Source organism: Poecile atricapillus, chromosome 16 (assembly GCF_030490865.1).
Source record: "Poecile atricapillus isolate bPoeAtr1 chromosome 16, bPoeAtr1.hap1, whole genome shotgun sequence".
Taxonomy (NCBI): domain Eukaryota; kingdom Metazoa; phylum Chordata; class Aves; order Passeriformes; family Paridae; genus Poecile; species Poecile atricapillus.
In genome coordinates, this window is record NC_081264.1 from 12,591,727 (window position 1) to 12,619,417 (window position 27,691).

At 44.3% G+C, this 27,691-nt stretch overlaps 1 protein-coding gene and 1 long non-coding RNA gene across 8 annotated transcripts in view; one reads left to right on the forward strand and one right to left on the reverse strand.

Annotated features, from left to right (window-relative positions):
- The window catches only part of MTMR3 (myotubularin related protein 3), a 74,662-nt gene that overhangs the window by 2,703 nt on the left and 44,268 nt on the right, over positions 1–27,691 (forward strand). Inside the window, exon 1 of one of the 7 annotated variants that reach the window (XM_058851163.1) lies at positions 20,430–20,450. The exons of 5 other annotated variants lie outside the window; for them this stretch is intronic. The gene's annotated coding sequence lies outside the window, so the exon portion shown is untranslated. Of the gene's footprint in view, positions 1–20,429; positions 20,451–24,045; positions 24,693–27,691 lie in introns of those variants that run through there. One more of the 7 variants, XM_058851162.1, reaches the window with a different exon arrangement.
- LOC131585262 (uncharacterized) lies at positions 1,666–27,024 on the reverse strand. The gene is made up of 3 exons (XR_009278916.1): positions 26,287–27,024; positions 22,868–23,056; positions 1,666–2,084 (listed from the first exon to the last, which is right to left on the reverse strand). It is a non-coding gene; the product is annotated as an uncharacterized LOC131585262 (long non-coding RNA).

A 27,691-nucleotide genomic window follows, 5' to 3' on the forward strand; every position in this document is an offset into this window, starting at 1 on the left:
AGGGATATACTTACGACTCAGACTGTGCTGTAATTCTTGTGAATAACTGGGTTGTTAAAAGGTAAGTATTTCTTTCTTCATGGTGCTTCAAAATTTCAGGATGACTGAGTGGTTTGCATGAAAGACCTCAAAGTGAAGTTAGTGACAAAGTGAAGACCTCAAAGTGAAGTCAGCGGCAATTCAGGAATTTGAAATACTGACATTTTACTGGGACTGCTTGCTATGCCCAGCAAAGAGCTGGAGCCCTCAGCTCCTGCTGCTTTCCAGCTTCTACCTTGGATGTGTTAGCCCTGAATGGTGCAGGATTGCTGTGTGCATTGGCTTGCAAATGTGTCAGCTGCTTGTGGGATGGGCAGAGGTCACAAACCACAGCCTCCTTTGGTGTCAGCTGGCCTTATTTGGAGGGCAGCTTTAGCAAAACAGCCCAAACTTTGTCCCTTTGCTTTGAGCAGTTGAGAAGCACTGACAGAATGGACTTGATACCATAGAAATCTAAGGGTAAACTGGAGCGTGAGTAGCCCCAACCTGTTCTTCCCCTCACCTGTTTCTAGTTTCTGGTAGTGGTGTCAAGGAGGTGACCCCCAGCTGACTGTAGATTTTCCAGGGATAATGTGTCATCCCACAAGGAAGGCCTTGAATCCATCCCTGCTGCTCAGAGCTCCAGGGAGGAACCAGCCTGTAGTAGCAGGGCAGAGGTGCAGCATGATCTTGTTGCGAGCAGTGGTAAGTCTGACATTCCGTCTGTTAGGAGGTGTCAGGTTGTGCTGCTCTGAGCCACAGGTGCTCTGTTCTCCAGGAAGTAGCAGTGTGCACCTGGAAGCGAGGCTTGGGCCTGCACAGCCATGCAAAGTGGGCTGGGGAGGAAGGGAGGGAGGGCAAACAGGCGGCTTTCTGGAATGTTGGTTGCAATGGTAAAGCTGTTTCTGGAGTCAAGGATGTCCAGCAGGAAGCACTGTTTGTAAAGGCTTCTCTTAAGACACAGTTGCTGATTCCTGGCTTTGGTTTGTCTTCTGAAACTCCTCAGGCTTGGAATCTTCATGTGAAGTCTGGAAAGCAGCACGGTTGTTTTGACACGTGAGTGTGGCTGCAGGTTAAGCTGGTAACTGGATCTGTGCTCTGTAGGGCTTCGGGTTAATACTGAAAATGGTTGCAACCATGGTAAAATCAGTCTGGAAGGTTTTTTGGAATTTGTGTGTGTATATGCATGAGTGAGGCAGCTAATGACATTGTAATAGCTATCATGGTGGTGGTGGAACTCTTCCAAACTCTGATAAGAAGCAGGGGAAAACACAGGCTCTGCAAAAGACTTCCTAAATAGGGTGTTTTTTGCCTTCCTTGGGGAGCTGGATTTCAGAAGACTTGAAGCTGGATGTTCCTTGTTCAATGATACTGTAACTAAACTTTTCCAAGATGCTGTATGGAATTATTGCCATTTCTGAAAAATGGATACCTTGAGCAAGACTCCAGTGGAAGTTGATTCTGGAGTAGTAAATCCATTATTTTTCCTCTTGATTAGGAATGCAGTGGGGAGCTGTAAAGCAGCATTGGTGGGCTGGCTTGGGGGCAGGCAGTTGTACATAACCACTTATGCCAGTAATGAAATGTGTCCTCATCAACACAAGCAGATAGATTCTAAGTAGTATTAACCCCCTTTTTAAAGAGAAATTGAACCAAAATACTGAATTGTAAATACTTCAAAATGCAATGTTGCAGTTGGGTGTTAGTTGAAGGAGGGCAGAACATCAAAGAAACTGGGGCTTGGAGGAGCCCTGGGAGGTGACAAGCAAAGCAAGTTGTCCTTTGCCTTGCTCAGCACATCTCACTGTTGTTTGCAGCGTTCATTGTGATGGGCTGACAAACCACGATGGAAATGAGGCTGGGGTTGGTGTACAGAGCTTCATCTGAGGTGCTGATGGAGCTGATGCTGTCCATGACTTCTGTGGCATTGGTTGTTCACCAAATGATTCAGCAGCGTGGTGGGGGTCAGCTTCAGAGTTGATTCTGTATCTGGTGAAGCATTAGAACCAGTGCTAGATTAGCTTAGCTTGGATGATTATCCTGTCACCTGTGGAATTAGCTTGAAGCTGGAATGAAATCAGAAATTTGGTGTTAGTCCCTGTCCACTTGGGAAAAGCTTTCTGAAGGGCAGCCAGAACAGGCCACCCCCCTGACTGGGGTGTGTTCTTCAGAGGGAGAGCCCTAACAGGGAATGTTCAGCTGTTTGGACTTCTGGGACTGGACAGCAGGGAAGGCTGCCATGGGGCTCAGAGCTTCCACAGTGTGGCTTAGAAGGCAGTGAATATCCATGTGGGAAAGATTTGTATTGTGTTACTTTGATATTTAACTGTCTTCTCCCATCCTGTGTGTGTTGATCTTGAGCTGTGTATTCTGTGCTCCCCTCCATTCGATTTTACTCCAAAAACTCCTGCATCATCTGCAAAGTGACCTTGTCTTGGGTTTATTTCAGAGCTGAAGTTATTCTTTACTGGACCTATCTCTAGCGGATATACCAGATTTAACCTCTCAGGTCCTGCTTGGTTTAGCCCTTTCTGAGATAAGAATTGAAAAAAACTTTTTCCACTCATATCTGCTTTCTGCTTTTCAAGGGAACATCATTGTCCAAGTAACTTTACTTTTGGGATGTGTTTCTGCCCTGCTCTGAGCACACCAGGCCCATGGCTAAGACTTCTACCAAAGGCTCTTGTACCCTATTTTAAGAAAGATTTTCATCAGGGAAAACCAGTGAAAATGGTATAAATCTTTCTTTAACTGAGATTTCTGAAAACAAGGTAGCATGAAATAAATCTCTAGGGTGCCTGCCTGTATGATGAAGTCTTTTGTATATACAAGTCTAATAGTCTCTAAGTATTTTGGATTGTTCTGGTACTCTGAGGCTTAGTTTCTGGAACATGTAATCAGTATGGGGGAAAGTAATACACTTCAGGTTGAATTTGTGGAGGAAGGCTGCTATATTGCCATAATTAAGTCTTTTTAGCTTTTCTTTCGAATACCAGAGATTTGTGCACTGTTATAGGCATTATTTATAGAAACACTGGTAGAACAGTTTTGTGTTGCCCTTTTGTGGGCCTCATTTGCTTCTCCAAGTTCGGGACTGCAAACTAGGGCTGTAATCAAAGCATTAATTCTGTGGTGTTACCTGAAAGGACAGAGAAATAAAAATAATTTCTTTTTCCCTGTACCTTTAAAGGAGGGTTTTGACTTCTCTATCAACCAGGAAAGGGCAGACTTCTGACAAAATGAGACTTGTTTTCTCCAGTGTGGCTTTTTCTGCTTGTGGAAGTGCCTGGGGGAAGCTGGTGCCAGGCACCTGAGGGAGGACAGGACAGAAATGCTGTCTGTGTAGGTTGACATGGAGTCTGTAAAGACAAGATGCACTTGGCTGGGTTCCTGAGTGCCCTTGGAGAGCAGAGCAAAGGCAGGACTCGCTGCAGGGCATCTCCCCAGCTCACCCTGAGAGCAGCCTTTCATGTAGGGCTCATGTGCATCATAAGACTCCCAGGCCCTGTGAGTCTGACTCCTCAGTTCCTCTGAGGTTTGACTGTTCTGGGCAAGTAGGATTCTTATTTTTTTGGGGTTTCTGTGCAGCTGGTGGCAGGATTTCAGAAAACAGATGGAAAATCAGATCTTCCCTTGAGTATCTTCCCTGTCATGTGTAGTTTAGCACTGTCTAGGTCAAGGGTAGACTACCAGAATACTGATTTTGGTTTTTCAGTTGCTAGGAGTAGTAGTTGGAAGAATTGAAGAGTTCAGTGAAACTTTAATCTTTTGATTAAAGAAACTGTAACAAACAGACTGAGGATGTAGAGATTAAGAACAATTTATTTGAACTGTACTGGTGGAACTATGGCTGTGGAGTTTTAATACCTTCCACATCCTACACAAGATGCTACCTGAGTAAAGTAACTACAGGTATTTTGAAGTGAGGCCTTAATTTTGTACAGGAGTTGTCAGAAGGATCCAGTCTAGCAGCCAATCAATGATTAAGCTCTGTCCTGTCACTGTTATGTTATCACTATGTCCATTCAAAATGAGTTTATGTCTAAAGCTGCTCATAGAAGTGGCTGCTATTAGGTCTGGAATTGCTGGAAAGTTTCCTTGGTATTTCTCAGATTGGAGTTGGTGGAAAGCATTTCCCTGGAATATCCTATCCAGTAGTTAGGAGGGACCCAGCAGCCTGACTGTCCCTGTTCTCCTTGCAAGTCGATGAGGACAGGGATGAAGCCAGTGGCTGTGGCTGTCTGATCTCATCTCTTGGAGCCATAATTGACCTAAATGTGTACCTGGAAAAGCTTTGCTTGTTCTACTGCTATTGGCAAGTGTGTAATTTCTATCATGGAAACTTAAACCAGAGAGAGAGAGAGGAGCTGCTGGGAAGTTGTGCTGGTTGCTGTGTCCTTGTGGGGCTGGAGACCTTTGCTTGAGACCTTTTCAGACCTAGTGCTGGATGTGCTGCAGCTGGAATCTGTCTTCAGTTTTACCTGCATTCAGCCTTTGGTGTCTTCTCCAACTAAAATTACTCTTGTCAAAGCTGACTTGTGCTGTTCTGTGGGTCTCTAAGTTCAGGTTTTTCAAATACTTGTGTGTCTCCTGACAAAGAACAGATGAACCAGCATTAGAGGCAGTGAGAAGAAAACTCACCTGCCATATCATAGAGCAGCTTGGCTTGAAATTTAATGGGCATTTCTCTGAACTCCATGCAGCCAGGTTGCTGTGGTCTGACCACAGTAGAAACACCTTTATTTCATGCATTTTGACTTGATAGCTTTGATTTTTTTTTTTATTATTGTATTTGAATTTTCTTTATTTCCTTTTTATTTGCTTCTGAGAACAAATAGTGTAGTGTAGGCATGGTTGAAATTTTGATCCAAGCAACCTGGCTAAAATGTCTAAGCAGATTGCATTTCTAGATTATTTTGATTATTTTCCTTTAATAAATGGAAACTTGAAAGCAAGTGAAGTGTACTTAATGTAAACTTGCAAATTTACTGCTATTGCCTACAGAACTTTGCTTTCCATCTAAACACTGTGCATGTTTTTTTGAGAGTGGAGAAGCTTTTCATCAAATTAATGACTAATCTTTATCAAACAAGTGTTCATCTTTACAGTTTGAGAACAGGAATGCTTAATTGTGTGCTGATTGGTGAATATACTAGTCATGAGTACATTTGAGAATTCAGATTCTTAATTTTCTCTCACTGCTGGTAGCAGGAATTTGCTGTGAACAGGGCATTATATTCTGGTTGGATACCCATTATAATTAAATTATCATCTTTGTCTATGTTCAGTGAACCTTTCTTTGAGTAACTTCCAAAAGAATGCACCTTTTTGCTCTTTGGGAAAATCTGAACTCTCTGAGGAAAAAGGAGGAAGATGGAACAAGGTAAATATTTTGAGGTCTGCTCAGCTTTCCTTGTAGGTTTGGCTGGTGGATTATGGTCAAGGCACAGTTGTGTTCTAATGCAGAATACAATAGCTTGCTTGTTTTCTTTTACTTTGGGCTGGAATCTCTTAATCCCTTCAGACTCAAGCATGAGTATCACATGATTTGGAGGTGTTTGGTTAGTGTACTTCACTGCTGCAGAGCATCCCTGGATGTAACAGATGAGTAAATTGGGGCTGCACAGAGAAGCCACATGGAAATTTTCAGTTTTGGAGATCCATGGCCAAGTGTTTAATGTTTTGTGCTGGGTTGTGTTCTGGCAAAACCATCTGGTCAGACTTGTCAGTAAGAAAGGAGATCAGATACCTGCTCTAAAATTCCAAATTCATTATGAAAAGGATTCCAGCTTCAATGTACTGACACTGTACCGGTGTGTTCAGTATCCTGCAGTGTTCAAATCAATACAAGGGGATTTGGAGGGAAACCACCTTGCAGAAAAACTGGTGGTACAGCTAATTGTAGGTCCTTCTTTTAGAGTGTGTGACCACATGGGACATCAGTGGATATTGAGCTGTATAAGTAATACACATAAACCCTTGTTAAAGTAAATGGATGATAAATGTTCATTGACAGTGAATTTCAAAAAGCAGTAAACCCTGTATAGCTGTCTAATGATACCAATATGCCTTCTCACTGTCATGTTGCTTTTCCCCTCTTCAGTTCTGCAGGCTTTAGAAGCTGGAACCAAAATGCTTTGCACTTGTCAAACTGGAATTTTGGCTTTTAAATGACAGGCTGAATGCTGACACTTGATGAGAGTGACTGCTAAACACTGACCTGGGGAGAGGACTGGGTAAGGGGTTTTCTAAAATAGAATAGGATTCCCTAAAGTGCTGAAATATGGTAATGAAGTGAGGATGGCAAAAAAGACTCCAGTGAGTTAGAAAATGTTAGTCTTGACTCTTGGTGCTGGTTTTGCAGAATTTGGTCTGTTAAGCACAAGATCAGGGCGGTAGCTTCAGTCCCTGGTTCTACCTTTAGCTGGAGCTGGCTGTTTCCCAAGGTGTTCCACTCGGATCAGAAGAATTGCAGGGGTAATTGGGCCACTGGAATCGTGGTGGCTCTATACTTAGCTCATTACTCTAGGCAAATTATCATTTCCTTCTCCAGAGTTGACTGGCGGGCTGGAGAGCTGTCTAGCTTTCCATTGCTGGGGCATTCCAACTCCTCTGCAGTGTTTTCATTGCACAGGCACTTCTTCCTGTGAACTCTTGAAGGGCTGGCAGTAACTGAGCAGGGTCTAACACAGAGGTCTAAGGGTGGGAGTTCTAAGAGTCATTCACAGCAGTGCTAAACCTGCTGTTGTAATCAGCTCAGAGTAGGAAGCAATCTTGAAACCTGCTTGATGCTCTGCTCACCTGTGGAGGGTGGTTGGATTCATCACTGCCACTGCTGATGCCTGAGCTGGGTGGGTCTGGTGGAGGAGTCAGCCAGTCAGGGGAGTTGCGGACAAAAGGTTTTGCTTCATTTGACAAGTGTAAGACTGGTATAGCAAAGACAATAAGATCTTTTTCTTGCTTTCTTTGTGAAGCCTGGTTTTTTGCTAAGCTGTTTGTGCACGGTCCCGGTTGTGCTCCCCTCCTGGCAGGGTCACACCCAGAGAGCAGCCCCATTAAAACTAATGGTGCTGTTGCATCATGTCCCAGCCCGCCTTCAGCACTCAGGTATGAAGACTTTTCCTCTTGCATAAGGCACCTTGGTTTGCTCTGGCCGGGGAGGAAGCACTTGGCAGCTCCCTAAAGAGTAAGTTACAAGCTGCTGTGCCCTATAGCTTATTTTCCTAAACATCAGTATTTCAAGTTATTGTCCAGCTTTCTAAACTGTACCAGTGCCTGAGGCTGGACCACTGCTCACAGAGGCAGGGATTACCTGAGCAGCTCTTGCTGCATGCAGATCCATTCCTGCTTCTAGAATGCTTCTCTCTCCTAGACCCAAATTATTTGGTATTCAAAGCAGAGACCTAGTAGGGCTAAGCCTCATATATTTGAAGATATTTCAAGATCCCCAGGACTGCAATATGGCTTAATCTACTTCGTCTCCTTTCAAATTCTAAGTATTTCTAACTAGTGTTAGGTTTTTTTTTCCCTGGTTCTTCCAATGAAATTCAGCTTTTAGTCTCATTGTCAACCCTTACTGCCCTGTGTCAATCCCAGCAGACCAAGTTGTGTAGTAGTTAAGAAATAATTTTTCTATAAATATGCTGCAGGTCTAGTAATGTATATTGAGATGAAGTGACTTCAGGAAGGCAAGGAGTGGTCAGTTAAAATATGCCTTGTCCAAAGAAATTGGTCTGAAGTGACTCAGATTCTGAAAAGGATAAGAAAGAACTGAAGGTTTTTGTGCAAGAAGTGAGCAGGTGGGCTGGGGAGAATCTAGTTTAGCTTCCAGCTTAAAGAAAGGCCTAATGCCAAAACACCCTCAAAACCTAATTTATGCACTTCAATTCCACAATTTTTATGCTGCCTCTTGCCAAGACAATTAAAGGATTCCTAGAGCTAATCTGAATTTCCAGGCTGGGTTTGGAAGGCGATAGCCACTTCTGCAGATGCAGAGAGCACTCCAGCCTCTTCAGGTAGGTTGATGAGTCTTGGTGGTTTCATTGCTGATATATTTGATTTTTAGGAGTCAGAAAAATGGCTGTGGAGCATATTTGTGGTGCACTTGCAGGTGTAGCCAGTTGGGGTTTTGCTGCTTGTGAAAGGTTGACTTTTAAGCTTCCATGGGTTGATTAACAGTAAACTTTAAACTGGTATTACACCACCTGTTTTCTAGAGCATCAAACCTCCTGTTTGACTCTGGAATACTTAGGAGAAAGAACTTAGGTCCCTGTGTGGGGTTGCTGTTCTTAACTATTTGTAAATAATTCAAATGTAGAAGGTGAAGCAATACCCTGGGGTCAGTTCAGAGAGGGCTTGTGCAGCTGTGTGAAGGTAATTTTGGCAGGACAACCCTGTGCATCCATCATGCCTGCAAAAGAAAACACAGCCAGCACCTTGACTGAATAGTAATTAGTCAGATTGTGCCATCCTATTCTCCCCTGGGTCACCCTTTGGTGAGTGTTGTTGAAAGACTTGACTTAGCAGAGTTTGTACATGTTGAAACAAATTTGATGCCTTGAAACTTGTCTGAAGAACCCAGTGCTTAATAGGTGAGTCCTGATGGCCCGTGGCCCCTAAAAATCATGACTTGGTTACTTTGATTTTTTTTTTTTTAATAACATTTTAACCAGAACTCAGAGATTAACAAAAAACTGAGAGTTTATTGCATATAAGAGTGTGAAAGAGAGAGTGTGAACCTTCCTGTGGAGCTGGGAATCCACAGATCATGCTGGGTGAGTGACAGCTCAGCCTCTACACGGAATTCAGAGCATCTTTGCCATGTTGTAAAAAAGCTTGTTGCCTGGTGCTGATCTGTGCCTCCAACACTGAGGTTTTTGTAACCTTTAAACTCTTAAGTATAGGGTAAGAATTTATCCTGTTAAAACCTGCATTTGTTTGAAGAGTTAACTCCTGCTTGTTCACCTCTGTCCTACATCTCTAGATCTCAGTTATTTAAATACCAAAGTGTGTGTCACTCAAACCCTACCTACCCAGTGAGTTCTTCTTTAGCCGAAAAGTAAATGTGACCTGGAGTGAACAAGCAGCTGAGCCCGTCTTGCTACACCTTTCTCATTCTTCAGTTTTGCTTATGGAACTGCTAAATCAGGATTTAAGAGTTGGTCTGCTGGTGAGTTTTTGTGATATCCTGGAAATTTCTTGAAATATCTGAGATGAGTGTCTATCACTTATCTTGAAGTGATACATTTTACGTTGTACCTGATAGCAATTTTACAGGTGTGCTTTTTGGGGAGGAATGGGGAAAAGTCCTTGCTGATGTCTCATCTACACAAAACAGGCTGTGTGAATGCTCTGCCATATGCTGGATATATGGAATATCTTAAAAATGAAGTAGGTTGGATGAAAGGGTCTCAAGGCTTCAACACTGAAGTAAGGAATCAGTCTTCTAGTTTATCTAGTTAGGTGTGTCCTGCTTTGAAGCCTCACTGAGTTTTCAAGTGGAAAAGTAGCAGATTTGTTTGGTGTTACACAGTAGGCTTGAATTATACCATTATACCCATTTTAGTACTTTGAGATAGCTGGGTGCAAACCTTTCACAGAACTGGTGCTCTTACTGAGCTGCTGGAGGAGAGTTAAGTTCATCACAATTCCAGTGTTGTTCTTTCTCTTCCTGCCAGTGCTTTAACTCCTTGTCACAAGTGACAGAGTGACAGTGCTCCTTGCAGACCCATTTGAGGTAGAAATCTGCAGCTCCACCTGTGTTGTGTCAGCCCATTGCCTGTTCAGAGTTTAACAAGCAGTCTCTGATACTCTGAGGGGGATTTTAACCCTTCTAGACCAGGCTTGCTGCAAGTGAAGCAAGTATTTTTGCAGTGCTTTGCTGACTTTCTGTCGTAAAAGAGTAGCTGTGCTGATGGTGGTGGCTTAGAGCAGCCTTCACTGGGCACAGAGCTGTACCCTGGGACAGGAACAGGGTAACAGGGCTGCTCCATGGATCCTGTGACCCTGGGGGCTTCAACTGACCTGGCACAGGAAAGCCTCAGTACTGAAAGGATATTCACTACTGGTGTTTCCAAACTATCCTTTAAAAATGCAGCTCCTGAAACTGTTTTGTATCCGAAGTATTGCTTCAGATGTACTTGAGATTTATGTAGGAAGTGGAAACAGATGCATTCCTTTTCCTCAGAGCTTTTATTAATTGTTAACTGAAGCAGTTGAATTGCTGGGTTTTGTTTAGTATTTGTGGTAAGATTTGATATGTTCCTTGATAAGTGTTCATGTGTTTTGCACAGATAAAATGTGCTTAGTCTGTGTGGGTTCTGGAGTAGTGGGCTGTTGGATTTGTGCATGTTAAGATGCTTATGTGTTTATTTAATTCAGCAGTGAGAACTAATGCACTGAAACTTCATCCTGGAGAGTTACTTAGTAACGCTGTTTGTCCCTGAGCTGCAAAAAATAATGCTGAGGAAATTAGCAAGGTTAAATGGAAATTGTAGAAAACATAAATGTATCTATTTTAGAGCCTCTGCTAGAGATAATAAAGCCTTCAGTGGTTACTGTGCTCTTGCACACACTCCTCTTTACCTATAGAATCAAGACTTGCAGTTCTTATTTCCGAGTTACATTTGAGCTTGGCTGTAAGCAGAGTGATTCCTCTGAGTTTCCCATCAAGCTGCAAGGTGTGATTCCCTTCAAAGCTCTCCCGGGGAGGGCAGAGCATGGCTGGGTGTGCTGGGAGTGAGTTACTGCACAGCACTGGCAGCCCTCTGCCACGGGATCGCGTATCCGGCCGGGAGGTAAGGCCACTCTGCCAGCACACTTAATCTAGTTTTGATTTGTCAGGATCTCAAAGACAGAAACAAAAAGCACTTTGTCCTGGCCGCTCTGGAAGACTGACACTTGAATGGCTCTTTGCATTGTCTATTCAGTGGTGTTGGAGCACTGCTCTGCAGTGAGCACATTGTTGTGTGGCAGTCACTCCTCTGGGCAGTTCACAGCTTTCCTGAGCATCTCAGAGCAGCAGCTTCACATGAGCCACTTGTTTCACCAGCTCCAAGGTCAGCCTCGGCAGCGGAACTCGGGGAGACTTCCATGGCAACTGGTGGCCCTTGAGCACAATCAGTCTGTGCCAGGGCTGACTCTGCTGCCTTCATCACCCCCTGGCTGCTGGAGCTCCTGCCCCTCAGGCAAATGAGAGCACAGTTCCACTGGAGATACTTTTTTCATCAGTGCTGAAGAAGTTCCAGAGGATCTCTGAAGGTGTGGTGGTCTCTCCAGAGAATCATTTGTTCTTATTTATGTTTTATTGCTGGGATAATCTGACAGAACATTCTGGAAATATTGCATCTATAGTCCAGTTACTTTTTTTTTAAAATATTATAATAAACCTTTCTTCAGAGCTTATTCCAAGTGTCAAGATAGAGGAAAAAACCCTGAGTCTTTACCTCGCTGTATAGCTTTCCTGTAGCAGCCATTTTCTGAAGCTGTGGTTGTCAGGGCTTTTCATTTATCATACATATGAGAGCTGTGTGAAAATTTCCCTAATACTTGCAGGTGATCATGAAGTATTTGGTTTATCTTTACATAGTTGAGCTTGGTTTCCTGCTGTTTATTCCATGCTGTTTAGGTTTCTGTTTGCATTTACCTCAGTTAAACAGTAATAATTAACTCAAAGCATTGAACTGATGCAGTTATCATATTGGGAGAACAAACCAATAACCATAATGCAGTAAGCATTACTGCAGCTTCCTGGTAATGAAAATTCCAGTAGCAGAGTAGTTGATTTAATTTTTAAGCTTTGAGAAAATAGTGGTCACGATAAAATAACTGACTTTCACTTAGGTAGCTGCTTAATGCTAGGAAAAAGCTTGGGGTGTGAGGAAGAGCTGTAGTGGCTTTATCATTAATAGAGGGAATGTCTCAGCTCTTGTTCACATTTGAACCCCAAGCTGCAGTGTGCAGCTTTTTTTAAAAAAAAAGCATATTTTTAAATGACTGATGTTTCCCCAGACAGTCTGCGTGACATTGTTTATTCCCTTCTAGTGAGTCTTAAGTGTTTTTAAGTTGGAAACTGTGGAGTTAAAGACACTTGGATATTGCTGCCCTGTTCACAGGGCCACACAGCTGAATCAAGTACGTGTCTGTCTCCTCAAGTGTGTGGCCAAAATAGGCAAGAGCTGCTCATTGAGGGATAGAATGTGGGACTGCTGAAAAGTGACAATATCTGTCACAAAATCTGGTGAGAAGAATATGCCTTAAGGTCCCAGGGCCAGTTTTTGTGTGCAGTTGCTGTGGATGTGGCACTGAGGATGCTTCCAGGAGAGCCCAGTCTCTCTTGGCTGTCTCCTTGGCAGGAGAGCCTGGTTCACCAGCACAGCTGTAGAAGGAGCACAGCTGCAGCCTGTGAAGGGCCTGCTGAGCAGCCCTGAGGAACTTGGACATGTTGTGTAAGGACAGCTCTGACTCAGTGGGGAATGTAAGCACGTGGTTCAACTTTGGCAGTATCAGTGTACGAGCCAGAATGAGAGCTCCCAGCCTCAGCACTGAGGGAATCAGTTCAATCCCATTCCACTCTTAGGTGGCATCACACCTCGGAAACGTGGTTCCTACCTCACTCCTTGGTGTTGTGCATTGATTGTTGGATGTTGGGGCACCACTGTGTGCTCTGCTGATCAGCTGAGGGGTGAGTGGGCACTGACTGAGGTGAGCACTTCAGGGTGACTCAAAGGCTCAGGCATTCCTGCACACAGATGCTCCTCACAGGGCAGTGCTGCTCCATACCAGTTCAGAAGCTGCTCACATGACAGAAAGTTGCTCCAAGTCAGCTTGTCATAGTTTCTTGCTGAATTTTCCATCAGTTTTACAGATACTGCCATGAGATTTGTATCTTAAGTATTGGTATTTTGAGCAGTTATTGAAGAACTGAAGTTGAATTCTTGTAGAACAGTAGTGGGTTTGCAGGCTGGGATATGTTAACAGTATCATGGAATTGAACTATAGTATGAACAGAGCCATTCTAAATATACTGCAGCATTGCAATCCTGACAGTGATTGTGGTGCCAGGCCTGGCCTATGAATACATCCTCCACGTGAGAATGACAGGACAGCACGTGCTAGGCTTGAAGATAGTGTTTCTTTCCGTTTGATAAGGAGTGTGGCACGATTGTCCTTTGCTTCTGACATGTTACACAGGCTTGGTGCTCTGGGGCTGTCCAGCCTGAGTGCAAGCAGCAGGGTATGGGGAAATCTTTCCTTTGAATGAGAATTTCTGTAGTCCATGCAGAGAAATCTGCTTCTGTTGGGCCTTTTGTTGGCTATGACATGTCAGGGAGATAATTCCGGTTTTTCATCTGCATGAGAAGTCCATCTTCTGGCTTTAGTCTCCCGGGCTTTCCAGTTTTTCTTCTTGCCTAAGTTTTTAGCTTGCTTGTGTAGTAGTTTAGTAGTTGCCCTCAATGGGCAGATTGTTAGAGGGGAACACCTGGTAAATAATACTTGAAGGAAATGTACACTCACACTTACACATCTGTAATGGATTAGTGTGCACTGATCAAATGTCTGCTGCTTTCTTACTCCTGACTGCTCCTCCTCATGTGAAGGGAGTCTGGGGGTGTTATGGACAGGAAGGAAAATGTATCCTGAGAGCCAAACTGTTGGAAGGGCACTGCCAGGCACAGCTGGCCTGATAGCAGTGAGGATGGACTTCACAGTGAGGAAATCAATAAAATACCAGCTCTGAACACCTTCTGAAGCCACCTGGTCTTTTAAACATACAAACTCTTAAGGCACTCTAGAGCTGGTTTGTTATTGCAGACAAAAAAAGGCTTGGGTCTTCCTTGGAGTTGTCCTCCTCACTACCTGCACTAGCAGGAGATGTGTTCTGCACAGAGGGGTGAGCATTTACTTGTAGCCACAATGCATCAAGTGCTATAGAGTCAGTTGAACCAAAAGTGGAAGTGAGGCAGCCTGGAATGCCAAAAGATGGGATTGCCAATGGAGGTGAAGATGAAGGATCTATACCTTGCTTCAGACTTCCCTTTCAATAGGTGTCCTGGGCTTCTGATGGAGTTTAATGGACAGGTTGACTTAATAGCAGAGACAACTGGTGACTTGCAGTAGGGTTGACACTGTAAAAGAGGAAAATGTGAAGAGCTGACGTGCTCTTACTGCCTTGATTCCCATACCTGTGCAAGGCCTGTACATTAAATGTGAGCTGCTAGAAACCTCTCCCTTCTGTGGGAGCAGAGTGACAGGCTCCAGTTCCTCACTCCTGCTGCTTGAATTCCTGATTTCTCCTGGAGCAGCTTTGTTCCCGAGCTGTCAGAGCAGCCTGCAGCCTTGCTCTGGGAACAGTGCTGCTGTAGCAGTTGAGTGAGCAGTGGAAGCCTGAGTAAGTACCACTGGCTGTTTCTCAAGTCTGACATCATATCCAAGAATTAGATGGCTCTCTCTCACCGTGGGGATAATGAAATAATTCCTACTGTGTTATTCATTAACTCACATTTCATTTCACAGTGGCTCCTAAGAGGATAACGAGTACGTTAGAGGTGAACTTGCATAAGACTTCTGACATCCTTTTGATAAGTTAAGTAAGAGTTAAAGATGTGGCACTGGGGCCTCACTGAGGCAGGTGGCCTGTGCTGTGTTACACAAAATGTCTTGTGAGCTAATTTAGTGGCTTTTTTTGTCAATGGTTTCAAGAAAACAGCCTGCTCTAAAGTTGCTGCAGAAATAACTGGTGCCCAGAGCCAGATGAACTGGGCTTCCTGGTACCAATGGCCGTGGTTGTTGATGAAGCTCCCATGCCAACTGGGAGTGCTGGTCTGTTCTGAAGGCTTGCCAGGGGTTTGCCTCCCTCCCAAAGAGGTTTGTCTGTGCTGTGCAATTGAGCCAGTAAACTAATATAAATAAAGATTAGGCTGTTTGTGGGAGGAATGATGATTGGATATTCAGGTGTCTTAACAATCTGTCTGATCTTTTGAGTATTGCTGTGAGTGTGCTGACATCAGTAGTTCATCCCCACAGGTAATAACTGAGGTAATTCTAAACAGAGGGTGCAGTAGGATGGGACACCTGAAGAAATCCAGAATTTCCAGGTGGCCCAATAAGATTTTAAATTACCTGGTATTTGTAGAAGCACTGGGTGAGGTGGCTTTATCTGGGAAGAAGTTGTAGGTGGTGGTCTGGTGAGTCAGGCTGGTGCCATTCTGGAGAGGCAGGTGTGTCCCTGCCTGGTTGTGGGTTGTGGTCCTGGCTAGGAAGTTGCTGGGAACCTTTCCAGATGTGTGTAGAGTTATGATTTGGGTGCTGAGTACACAACTCCAGGCCTGAGTGCTCCACTCTGCTGCTCAGACCCCTGGTAGTGGAGTTGTATTTTCCAACCACAGAGCAAGAACACTATAAGAATTGTGAGTATTCAAAAAACTGAACTATGGACACCTGTTCTGGGCTCAGAAGATCCTTCTGATTGTTTGAACTCTTACAATCTTTAGTTTTCCAGCCTTTTAAAAGTCCTTTAATGTTCAGAACAGTGTGGGAGCTCCGGTGAGTGCTGTGGATCCATAGCAGAAGAGGTGCCATGAAAGGAGCTGTGCAAGAAGGACTGACCTGCTTCAGGACTCCACACTGACTGCAGGGTTTAAGGAAAAGGACTGTATGAAAAGTTCTGCATTCAGGGAGTTCTGTCCCCTCCAGCTCACTGGGTGAGGGTTTATGGTAAGAAGAGGATGAAGAAGGGAATTAAGGATTGGACATATTCCAAGAGAGGCTGAGCAGAAGCTTCACAGGTGATCACAGTGCTTGCATTTCCTAATGTGTAACCCTTTACTCCATGGTTTTTATGTAGGGCTGCTTTAGGCTGCAATTAGAAGTTGATTTCCATGGTGTGTATGAGCAGTGAAAATACCTGCTGGGTCTTTAATGCAGGGCTTGGGCTGTCAGATTTGCCTCCCTTGTTTACTGATTGTGCAATTCCATGTAACACCTTAGGCCAAAAATCCAGCACTGAGCCATGCCAGCCTGTCAAGGATCCCTTCCCTTACAGCAGCACTTCCACACCAGTGCTCTGACTTCCTGAAATATGTGAAATAGTAAAATACCAGAATCCTGTTCTTGTAGGATCTGTTTTTCAGCACCCAGTCCAGTGGCAACTGGAATAGAGAAATCTTTAGTTCAAGCTTCAAGTTGTTCAGGCTGCAAATGGAAGTTGGCTGTAAATGCTGGTTCATAGTGGCATTTTTATTTTGGAGGCCTCTCCCATCAGGCAATTCTTGTGGAACAGTTCTGTCAGCTGGACTGGAGCTGATGCAGAGATGTCACATCTCCAAGCTAATGACAATGAAGTGGTATTTCTAATAAACATCCATACCTTGGATCCTTGTCCTTCCTTGACACTCATCTAAGCTTCCAGCTAAGCTTTCCTGCATAAAGATGTAATCTTCCATCCAGGAGAGGAGTTGGGCTATTTTTTGGCATTTGAATCTAAATGAGCAAAACTGTGCAGGCTCTGAAATACAAGACCTGAATGCTGAGGTTGTTCCTGCAGCGAGCTGTTATTTATCTAAATTATAGATGCTTTTTCATCTCAGCTCTGAGCATTTGCTTCTAGATTTGTCTTCACATGTAGATTTGTGTTATATCAGCTGCATAACCTTCTGAAATAAAGGCTTACAGTAAAAGCAAGGCACACTTAAGTATTCTGAGCATTGTTCTTACCCTTGTTCTGTTTTTGCTCAGAGCATGAAGGTTTGCTTTGCCTTCGAGTATTTCTCTGAAGTTGGTTTCAGATTCCAGCTTTAATACTGGAATTGATTGTCGAGAAAGGATATGCCTGGTGATCCTCAAACCTCAGCTGGATGAGTCCAAAGAATAACTTGATGTAATGGAACTGTGCCAGTGGGGGCTTGCACTCCCTGGTGTGCTTTTCTCCATTCATTCCAAATTGTTCTGGATTTTTTTTGCATATTTATTGATCTTGGTTCTTTGTACAACCCCACTTGCACTCAAAGGGGCAGAAGTAATTTCTGTTTGTTTTGTAATTGGATATTCAACCTTGTTTCTGTGACAGAAATCTGGTGGGGAATTGGAGTCTCTGAAGGAAAGCTTTCTGGGAAGTTCAGTCCCCCTGGATCTGATGGCAAGTGTTACTGCAGGCAGCCTGGAGAGTTACGGGAAGGGGAGAAATTCCTGCCCTCTCTTGGTTTGGATTTTGACCAGAGGTTGCACCTCATAAGATGTTTAAGGAGGTCCTTGAGTACCTGAGAAAACAGAGGCTCAGAATTGTGTTTGTTCATTTTCAACAGCTCCATCCTGTGTGTGCAGCACAACCCAGGGTGTCAGCTGAGGTCAGGGGGTTTTGCCATTTAATTTCATCAGAGGAAGGGCAGTAAGGCAGGACCCAAACCCTAATGTTTATTGCTCCTTATCTATATTATAACTATTTTTTAAACCAAAATTTTCCAGATTTACTTTTTCACTCCAAGCAAATGCACCTTGAATGTTTTACCCTCATGGTTTTAATGCAGACTTCTCAGAGTTTATGTTCAGTAAGTACAGGCTTGGTTTTGCTACTCAGGTGGTTATCAGAGGGTGCTTCAAAGGGAATGATAGAGACCAAAAATAGATTTAGTTGATCTTAATTTTTACTGTGGAGTGCCACTTCTGTGTATTTAATTGAAGCTTGAGATCTGCAAGTCACAGGTAAGAACTGCAGTGTTACAAATGTGACTTGTGTTATTTTCACATCTTTAGGAAAGTTCATGGATTAATACACACATGCTCTTGTGTTTTTCTAATGTTCAGTTTAAAGGGGACATGGTAAATTTACTGTAAGGATAGTTATAAATCTTTATATTCTTTAAAGGAAGGCTAAGTCTTGTTGGCTGATAATGATTTAAATGCAAAAATTGAAGTGGATAACTGCAGTCTCCTGACATACATATTTTTTAAAATGTGGAATTAAATGAAAACTCCTTTCCCTGATGCATCAATAACAGAGTGAGCTGTGTACTACTCTGACTTCTGCAGTGCCCGTGGGGAAGATGTGGATGTGTTGTGCTTGGGTAATGTGCTGAAGAGTCCAAACCTCTGTTTCTTTAAAATGATGATTTATCTTTTAATTGCAACCAAGTCTTTCTTAGTAAATTAGGTTTGTTTTGAGTCACACAGGGAAGGAGTGAATGTTCTCTAAAGGATAAAACACTTAAATGACTGCTTACATTTTTTGTACTATTATTCCTCCTTCTCAGGGTTTGTTGTATCTACCAAAATAAATGAGTTTCTTTAGGGAAAATAAGTGAGAGAGGTTTTAAATAAGTGTCTGTATATACTAATTTGTTGTGCTTTTGAAAAGGTCATTTAGTATAAAATAGGATACTGGAGGGATATCTCTCTTAGGTAAAAACTGATCTGCTGTAGAGAACTTGGTGTGGTCTGATTTAAGTGAGCAGGTCAGAAGGGAAATCTTCCTGTTCCCCAGAGAAACTCATTCCTGTTGGAATTGCTGTTTGGACAGCAGGATTGACCAGAGGAGGTACAGGTACCCTATAGAATTAATTCCCTTTTCCACATCAGCTAAGTAAGTATCTGCTGGTATTCTTCTATGGAAGCTTGGACTTCAATGGATTTTTTACTTTAAATAAGAGAAGGGCAGGACTGTGGCTGTTAACAAGAGCGCTGTCAAACCTTGCTTCACTAGCAAAGCTGCAGTCTGTTGCAGAACTCAATTTCAGTTCTAGCTGAAACTGTGTTTTGATACACATCCGTGCCTCAAGCAACCACAAACCCTTCTTTGGTGTCTCTGAAATGCCTAAATATATTTAACTTTGGCTTCGTGCTGTTTAGTTTTTTAGAATAAGCATATTCTGTTAATCCAAGTAAATTCCTTCCTGGCACTGAAGGGCTGTGCAATTTCAGTGTAAGGGAACAAGCCTGTGTACCTTCAATATTATGGAAGTTGTTGTGGAGAAAGTATTTTGGGGACTTGTCCTGACTGAACTCAGCCTCCCTGGGCAGTCTGGAGACTTGACTTTAGAAATCGTAGTCATTCTTACTTTTGACACATTCAAGATTTGAACATTTGATTTAACTGTTGGAGGACTATTGGGCTTAAAGATACATAAAAGTAGAAAAATATGCCTTAGAGTCAATGGGTTCTGAAGCAGCACTGTTGTGTCTCTAGAGGAATGCATAGTGCAGTGTGACAAAATTAACTGCTCTATTAAAGACCTCTGTACTTCACACCAGATACTGCTAATGTGTGTAATTGATCTTCCAAACCAGCTACGGGAATTGAAGCCCATTAAAACATTTCTTGAGGCGATGACAAGAGCTGCAAGACTCCTCCATGGGCCTCCTGCCTCCCACATCAAAGGGCTGTGCTGCTTCAATCCCTGGTGGCTGCTCTGCTGAGGCTCTTGGTGAGATGCACTTTCACTGCTCCTCACTAAGGCTGGGTACTCAGACAGCTCCACGTCCCTTTCCCATGTGACTTCATGGGCAGGACCCTCTTTAAGTTTCTTTTTCTTTGCCTGCTGTTTGTTTGAGTTGAGATCCATCTCCAGCTCTTATTTAAGTGCAGCTTGCGAATGGAAAGTAATATTTTGCTGTTACATTTCCTGCTTCTGAAATTAACTGTGACTTTCCACGAGTGGAAAAAGATAGGAATAAACAACTGTCTTAATACTTGGAAGATACTGAGGTGATTTAACTACAGGAGGGAAAGTACTTGCTTTTTCTGCTTTTTCTTTTAGCATTAGTGAGCTGAGGAGTTCTAAGGCCAGGTTGGATGAGGCTCGGAACCACCCTGGGATAGTGGAAGGTGACCCTGCCCATGGCAGGGGGTAGAACCAGATGAGCTTTAAGGGCCTTTCCAACCCAAACCATTCCATGGTTCTGTGAATCAGCTGAGCAGGGAAGGGCCAGGAAGCAGCAGGTTTGCTGGAGGCAGGGTGCTGGTACATTATCCAAACCAGTTTGTCCCTTGTGATCTAAATGCAGGAATTAACAGGAGAAGTGTTTGAGTCCTGAGTGTGTCTTAATTCTTGTAGGGAGCCAGAGCTCTTCCCTGCTGTGCCTGGCTCAGGGCAATGCCACTGGGAATCTTCTCCCTCTGTAGGTAACTTGTCTGGAAACTGCTGGAAGTTTGGAGAGGGTGGAATTGGCAGTGGGCTGGTGGAAATGCCTGGTTGTTCTCCCTGGAAGGAGTTGCTGCTCAAGTGCAGGGAGGGCAGGACCCTGTTCTGGTAAATCCTGGGTGTGCCTGGAACTTGCTGGGTAGATAGGACCCAGCAGAAAGCTCTGTGCTGTCCCTTGAGCTGCTGGGGTTTCCTGACCCAGCTCTTGCTGGTCCCCTTATCGTGGACAAGCACACTTGGCTTTATCTCCTCCAAATTTAACTTTTGGAGTATTTGCACACATGGGGCCTCTGGTGAACGGTGAGTGCTCTTGGTGTCTTGGCAGCCTCATTGGTGATGCCCAAACAAGTGTGTGGACTGCTCTCTAGGAAACAGCTTTTTGTGAGCCTAGAAAACCTATTCTGATCCTTGATTAGTTCCTAAAATGTGCAATTCAGGGGGTCACTTCATCAGGAGGGTTCTCTTGTAGCTAAGTAAAGCTGTCTCTCAGTTTAGGTCAGCTCTTTTAGTATGGTTATTTTATTCCATTCAGGATTGTTTTGCATGGACTAATAAGGGAATACCTGAACTCAAGGCTTTTCTTGGATTGAATTAATTACTGTTTTATACTGTAAATAATGCTGTGATCAAACATACTTGTCCCCTGACATGGTAATTGAAGAGACTTTGAAGGGAAGGGCTCTTCATCCTCAGGTTCACAGATTTTGGCAGAAATACATGAATTACTCCTAAAAGCCCCTTCAATTCCATTTAGTACAGAATGCAGTCGTGTGCTTGACAGCTCTAAAGTGGATCAGGGCTTTGGGAGGGTTCTTGGTGTCTGTACTGCAAACTATGCCATTCAAACTAAAACTACTTGAATATTTCACAAAGAAGTGAGCAGGCTAAGAGATGAGCAAGCTAATTGATTAGTTTTGTAAAGAAATGTTATTTCTGCAGGAGCTGAAGTGATTCTTAAGCTGCCTTCAATTCTATAAATCTAAATGTCTTGTAGTTTTTCAGGCTGTGCTGCTCTGAAAGCAAGCAACATCTGTGGCACTGGTTCATGGTTCCATGATCTGCTCTCTGGGTTAGTTTTGTCTTTTATTGAGGAGTTAGAATATGCTATGCTGGGTCTGAAATGCCAAAGTTGTGTGAATTAAGGAAGGAGGGTGTTTTGTTTGGGAGGAGTATGGGAGCAGTACCCTTTCTGCTGGCTCACCATGCTTCAGGGAATAGCAGCACAGTCTGTTTTAAAGCAAAACTACCTTAATACCACATCAAAAAAGGCATTTTTGGAGTGTGCCACAATTCTACTGAGTGCTGGGTTAGTTTGAAATATTAACTTTCCCAGTTGTGTAAGGTGATCCAGTGCGAGTCCTGGAGCACGGAGCCTCCCAATGGCTTCCGTTCCTCGATGAAGGCAGTGAGGGTGGATGTGTGGAACTTCTGTGGCCTCCTTGACAGGACAGGTCTTTTCAATGCAGGTGAAGAATTAATGGATTAAAGCTTTACCCATAATTACATTGTGCAAGGTGTGTAAGGAGAGAAAGGGATGTCTCGTTCTGGTTCTTCATAACAGCAAACAGACTTGTGTCCTGCCTGTCCCAGGCTGTGTGGCAGTGCTGAAGAAGGGCTTTTGTCAGAGTGTGGAGTGTCAGGACACAGGGAATGGCTCCCACTGCCAGAGGGCAGGGCTGGATGGGATATTGGGCAGGAATTGTTCCCTGGCAGGGTGGGCAGGCCCTGGCACAGGGTGCCCAGAGCAGCTGGGGCTGCCCCTGGATCCCTGGCAGTGCCCAAGGCCAGGCTGGGCAGGGCTTGGAGCACATGGGACAGTGGGAGGTGTCGCTGCCCATGGCAGGGGTGGAATGGGATAAGCTTTAAGGTCCCTTCCCACCCAAACCATTCCATGATTGCCAGGCCTCTGTGGGGACCAAGGTCCCCATTAGGAACACCTTGTAATAACGTAGGCATTTATTTCTCAGAGCATTAGTAGATTATTAATAACAGGCATTTGCTATTTCAAAAAAGTTGTCTTATGAGAAAAGCATCCAGTGGTGTTTCATTAAAGACATTTTCAAAGTTTTGTGCCAGAAAAAGTGTGGTGAAAATGAGATCAACTGAGGAGCTGAGAGCTGTGGCTGTGTGTTGTCCTGAGGAAGTTCAGGGTGGGGGAAAAGTCTCACAGGATTGTATCTTGAAACTCCAGAGGAACCTTCAAATCACATTTACTTCTTGATTCTTCCTATTTTCAAACCTTTCTTTCTCTTTTTTTATTTCTTGTTGGTGTCTGTAGTGTTGCTGTCAGGAAATCCCAGCAGGTGAGGAGCTGTCCTGGGCAGCGTGGGATGCTCCTCTGGGAACGGCTGCTGCCCCTTCCCGCTGCTAAGGCACTTACAGGAGGGTCTGAGCTGCAGCAAGATGTGACTGGAGGAGGGAAGGGGGATGAAGAAGTGTTTTGGGATGATGAGTAAAACCTTGGAGACTTTGATTAACAGCCACTTGTTGTTTGCTGCCTTCCTTCTAGAAAGGCAGAAAGAGCGGAGGGAGTGTGACTCATGGCAAATGGGCTGTGAGGTCCTTAATGGAAAAATGGGAACTGTGAGGAGCAAATTATTCCCTTCTTTCTCCATTATGCCTTTTCAAATGGAAACTTCTGCTGCCTGGTCTAACCTTGCTGTTTGTTTCCTAACTCCAGTCTGATATTGCCCTGCATTTCACAGCTCTTTGGTTACCTGTTGGATTTATGAAATCCCCTTCCCAGCACACCTGGTTACCTTTCCAGCTTAGAACCTCCACAAATCCACTGGGTCTGTGTCCTGTCAGTTTCCATACTAAAATCCAGATTCAGTTCCCTTCTTCCAGGTGTCTCCACAGTTCAGACTGATCTGTGTAGCTGTTGGTCCTTGGTAGCTGTTCCTCCTCTGTCATGCACATAAAACAGAGGAATATGGAGTAATTGAAATAAAAGGAAAATTACAGACATGGTACAGAAGATCTCTGATGGGTCACTTGTATCCTGGCTTATATATGAATAATTGCAGCCTTTGGATCTCAGGGTTTTATCCAAATGAAAAAGGAATTAGAAGAAAAGAAAGCCTGAAATTTTGTCAGAAGTGTAATTTTGTTGTGGATTTTGATTTCAAGCTTGCTGTCGTCTTTTGACCTGCATTGCTTCGAGATCAGTGAAGGAAAATACTGATGTACAGTCTTTTGTTTGGGAGCACTTTCCTAAAAAGCCTCCTTTTTGGGGGGGAGTAATTAATACTGTTATCCCAGCTAAATATTGATTTTTATTCTTGACATAAAATATGGAAACACCAGACCTTTCTTAATGCAAAATCAAATTATTGTGTACTGTTCATTGCTATCAGACCCCCAGAAGTGCTCCTGCTGCCTTCCTGTGCCATTCCAGGCTCTGCTTTCCTTTCATGATTTTTTTTTTTTTTGCTTTAACTTTGAACTGTTGCTTTTGCATTTAATTTCTGAAGAGTGCAAGAAGTGATCTTTAACAAATATGCAAAGATAATCAGCTTAATCAAACTGCTTTAAAAGCAGATTAATGCCACTTCTGAGTGGGAAGATGAAGGAAGCCCAAATGCCGACCTGCCATTAGTGGATGAGTCAGTGCAGTGACAGATGTTGACAAAACTTTTTTGATGCTTTGGACTCTTACAATTAATTTTATTCTTCACTCATAAAAGCAGAGAGAACAGAAAGTGAAATGAGATCTTTTCAAAATGCTCTGATGCAGGACAGTTCCATCCGTGCTGTGGGAACGTGGGATGTTCCATGTGGCTGTTCTGCTCTCCCTGTCAGGTATTTGAGTGTTGCTGTGTGCACACCTTCATCTCCAGCTGTGATGATGTCATTTTATCCAGGGAAGTGGATGAAAGATGGAGAGAACTGGGGTTGTTCAGCCTGGAGAAAAGGAGGCTCAGGGGGGCCCTTCTGGCTCTGCACAACTCCCTGCCAGGAGGGGGCTGGGCTCTGCTGCCAGGGAACAGGGACAGGAGGAAAGGGAATTGGCCCCAGGCTGTTCCAGGGGAGAGTCAGGTTGGATTTTGGGAAGATTTCCTCATGGGAAGGGTTGTCCAACCCTGGCACAGCTGCTCAGGGCAGTGCTGGTGTCCCCATCCCTGGAGGGATTTAACAGCTCTGTGAATGTGGCTCTTGGGGACATGGCTCAGTGATGAACACAGTGGTGCCAGATCTGTGGCCTTAAAGGTCTTTTTCAACCTTAAAGGATCTGTGACACGTGGCACTAAAAACCAGAAAACGGCTCCCTGAGGATCCTTCTTCTCCATGTGCACATTTTAGAACTTTCTACTAAAGAGCAGCCTTGTCCTGGATGGTTCCCAGTGCTCCCATCCCTCTCTGGTTTCCAGCTCAGCCACGAGCTGACCACATCCCCCAGCTGGTGGGCAGCTGATAGCAGCACTGTGTTCCTGCTCCTGAGCACGCTAACAATTGTGTAAAAATAGCAGGGAAAGGAAGCTCAAATCCACCAGGAGGGAAAGAAAAAGGAGAGAGGAGGAGAAGAACAACCTGTGAGCTAAAGTTAGCAGGGAGCAGCCAATCCCAGAGGTGATGAAATAAATGGGGGGGGGGGAAATGTGGTAATCCCATGCAAGAGAAGGTTCCCCTCATGGCAGAGCTTGGGTATATGAGAACAGTGATATTGGGAAGTTCAAAATGTAAACAGGAATGCAGAACTTCTCATCAAAAACCACACTTGCATAATGTTAGGTTGGGACATGGTGTGGCACAACCGGCGTGGAAATGCCGTATTTTGGCAAAGGGAGGGGAAAATACGTCTTCAAAATAGTCAATTAGCAGGAAAAAACCTTTATTTGGTTGTGTTTGTTTACATCTTTATGAGGATAACTGGCAGCTAGAGAAAATCTGGTTTTGTTTTTCTCCCCAGTTATTTTTCCCTTGTGCCATTTCCATGCTTATCAAATCATGGCATGGCTCTCCTGCTTTGGCTGATAGAGCCTTTCAGCAAAGAAACTGTAGAGACAACTTTCCAATCGCCTAATTAAACAAACATGTTGATTGCAACTTCTCCAGAGTGCTTTTCCTAGCTATTTGCCAATGTTTTATTAAAATAAATGTCAAGAGAAGCACTGTCACAGACTCAAATAATTTAGATTTTGGAGTTCCTGTAGTCTATCACTGCTCAGAGTAGGGCTGACTTTGATGTTGGATTGAGTAGCCCTTAGAATTCCAGGGGTTGGGCTATGGCCAGGGATGAAAGTTTTACAATCTGGAAACCTTTATTTGGAATTTCCCCCTCCTTGTGTTTCACTGTATGAATTATATACACTGCAACTACTCTACTTCTCCATAACATTTTCCAAGAAAAAAACTGGAGGCGAGACCTTTGTGCTGAGTGTTCACCCAGCGCCAAGGTTCCCAAAAGAGGCACCAGAGCAGGATCTTAGAGGATGATTCAAAGGAAGAGTGAAGTGTTGTTGTTCCCATCCCCTTCATTCCTGGAGCAGAGTCACTTCTGACATATTTGAATTGGGCAGTGACAGGATGTCCTTGGGCACCTGTGCTGGAATCAGGGGAGGGGACTGTGCCCTGCCCAGGTGAGACCCCACCTACAGAGCTTCCCCAGCCCAGAAAGGACCTGGAGCTGCTGGAGAGAGTCCAGAGGAGGCCACAGAGCTGCTCCAAGGGCTGGAGCCAGGCTGGGAGAGCTGGGGGTGCTCACCTGGAGAGGAGAAGCTCCAGGGACACCTCAGAGCCCCTTCCAGGGCCTAAAGGGGCTCCAGGAGAGCTGGAGAGGGACTGGGGACAAGGGATGGAGGGACAGGACACAGGGAATGGCTCCCACTGCCAGAGGGCAGGGATGGATGGGATATTGGGCAGGAATTGTTCCCTGGCAGGGTGGGCAGGCCCTGGCACAGGGTGCCCAGAGCAGCTGGGGCTGCCCCTGGATCCCTGGCAGTGCCCAAGGCCAAGTTTGCCAGTGCTTGGAGCATCCTGGAATAGTGGGTTGTGTCCCTGCTCATGTCAGGATGGACACTGGATGGGCTTTAATGTCCCTTCCAGCCCAAACCATTCCATGCTAATCCAAACCAGCTCTGAGAGTGTGACATTCCAATAAAGGTGCTGCATCCCAGCCCATCCTTAAAAGACTCACTTGACTCAGGATTTAGTGAAAGGATCCTGTCCCTTTTCCATCTCCTCTCTGTCTTTCCTGATGGTGCTGACTCCCTTCTGTGGCTCACACAGCTGAGGTGCTGCAGAGGAAATGTTGGGAGCACCTGGAGGGGGTGGCTGCATCCCTGTCCTGAGGGGCAGCTCCTGGGATGTGCTGGGATGTGTTAATTAAACAGCTACTCCTGACCCACGACTGCTCCCATCAGGAATTGGTGTTTTGGAGAGGGCCAGCAGAACTCATAGCAGCGTTTCTTCTTACAGGCAGCTTTTCTTACTTATATTGGCAGAAGTTGTTGACTTAGGAAGTGATAACATTGCAGGCTCTTATCAGAGCCCAGCAGCCTTGCAGCAGGAATGCTGATGAGCGTGTCAGGGGGGGTTTGCTGAGCTCTGGCAGCAACAAAGCGGAATTATTAATGCTTATATTGGAACATTTTTCTCCTGTTTTTAAACTTCTTGACAAAACTCTTGAGCTTTGGTGGCTTCTGCCGAGCCTCATTAAAATCAATAAAAAGCTTGTTGCAGTTTTTGTGAAGGGTTTTTTTGGGGGATTTTTTTTTTTCTCATTTGGACTGAAACCACACAAAATCAGTCCAGCTTCTGCACCCGAAATGTGTATCTTGCCTTTTGAAAAGCAAATACGTGTCCTGAACACTGTCTCTGAGGAGTCATTCTGGAGTTGTATAGTCTGCCTTTTGAGCTGTTTCGTGTGTGTTTAATAAACTTGCTCCATATTCCTCTCAAAGGTGACTTTGTATCAACAAGCAGCTGTGAAGTTGAACTTGTTGCATGTTCAAGCCGGTACCTCACAGTCAAACTGTGCCCTTTCCCATTGCCTGCTGGGGTTGATTATCAATCCATAAAGTTACTGGGATTGGTGTTTGACTTGTTGACCAAGAGAGATTTTTTTAAAAATAAAAACAAAGTTGACCTCTGTTGCAGGTAATGAAATGTTGCTTTTAGAAACTGTTTTATGAAATGGTAAATTGAAGTTTAGCTGAGGTTTTGGACAGCTGGCATTGACACAGGGGCTTTCTGTTCGAGCACATCCTCAGCTCCCTGTTTGTGTAAATACTGAGATTCCATCAGATTCCCGAAAGTGTCCATCATGTCAGATGGTAGAATTCCTTATGCTGCATCTCAGTTTGTATTAGAATTTTGGAATCATGAAAACCCTGCATGAGAAGGGACCCTCAGGGATCATTGATCCAGGCCCAGGCTCTGCCCAGACCCCCCAACAACCCCACCCTGTCCATCCCTGGCAGCGCTGTCCAAACGCTCCTGGAGCTCTGGCAGCCTCGGGGCCGTGCCCATTCCCTGGGGAGCCTGGGCAGTGCCAGCACCTCTGGGGGAAGAACCTTTCCCTGCTCTGCAGCCTGAGCCTG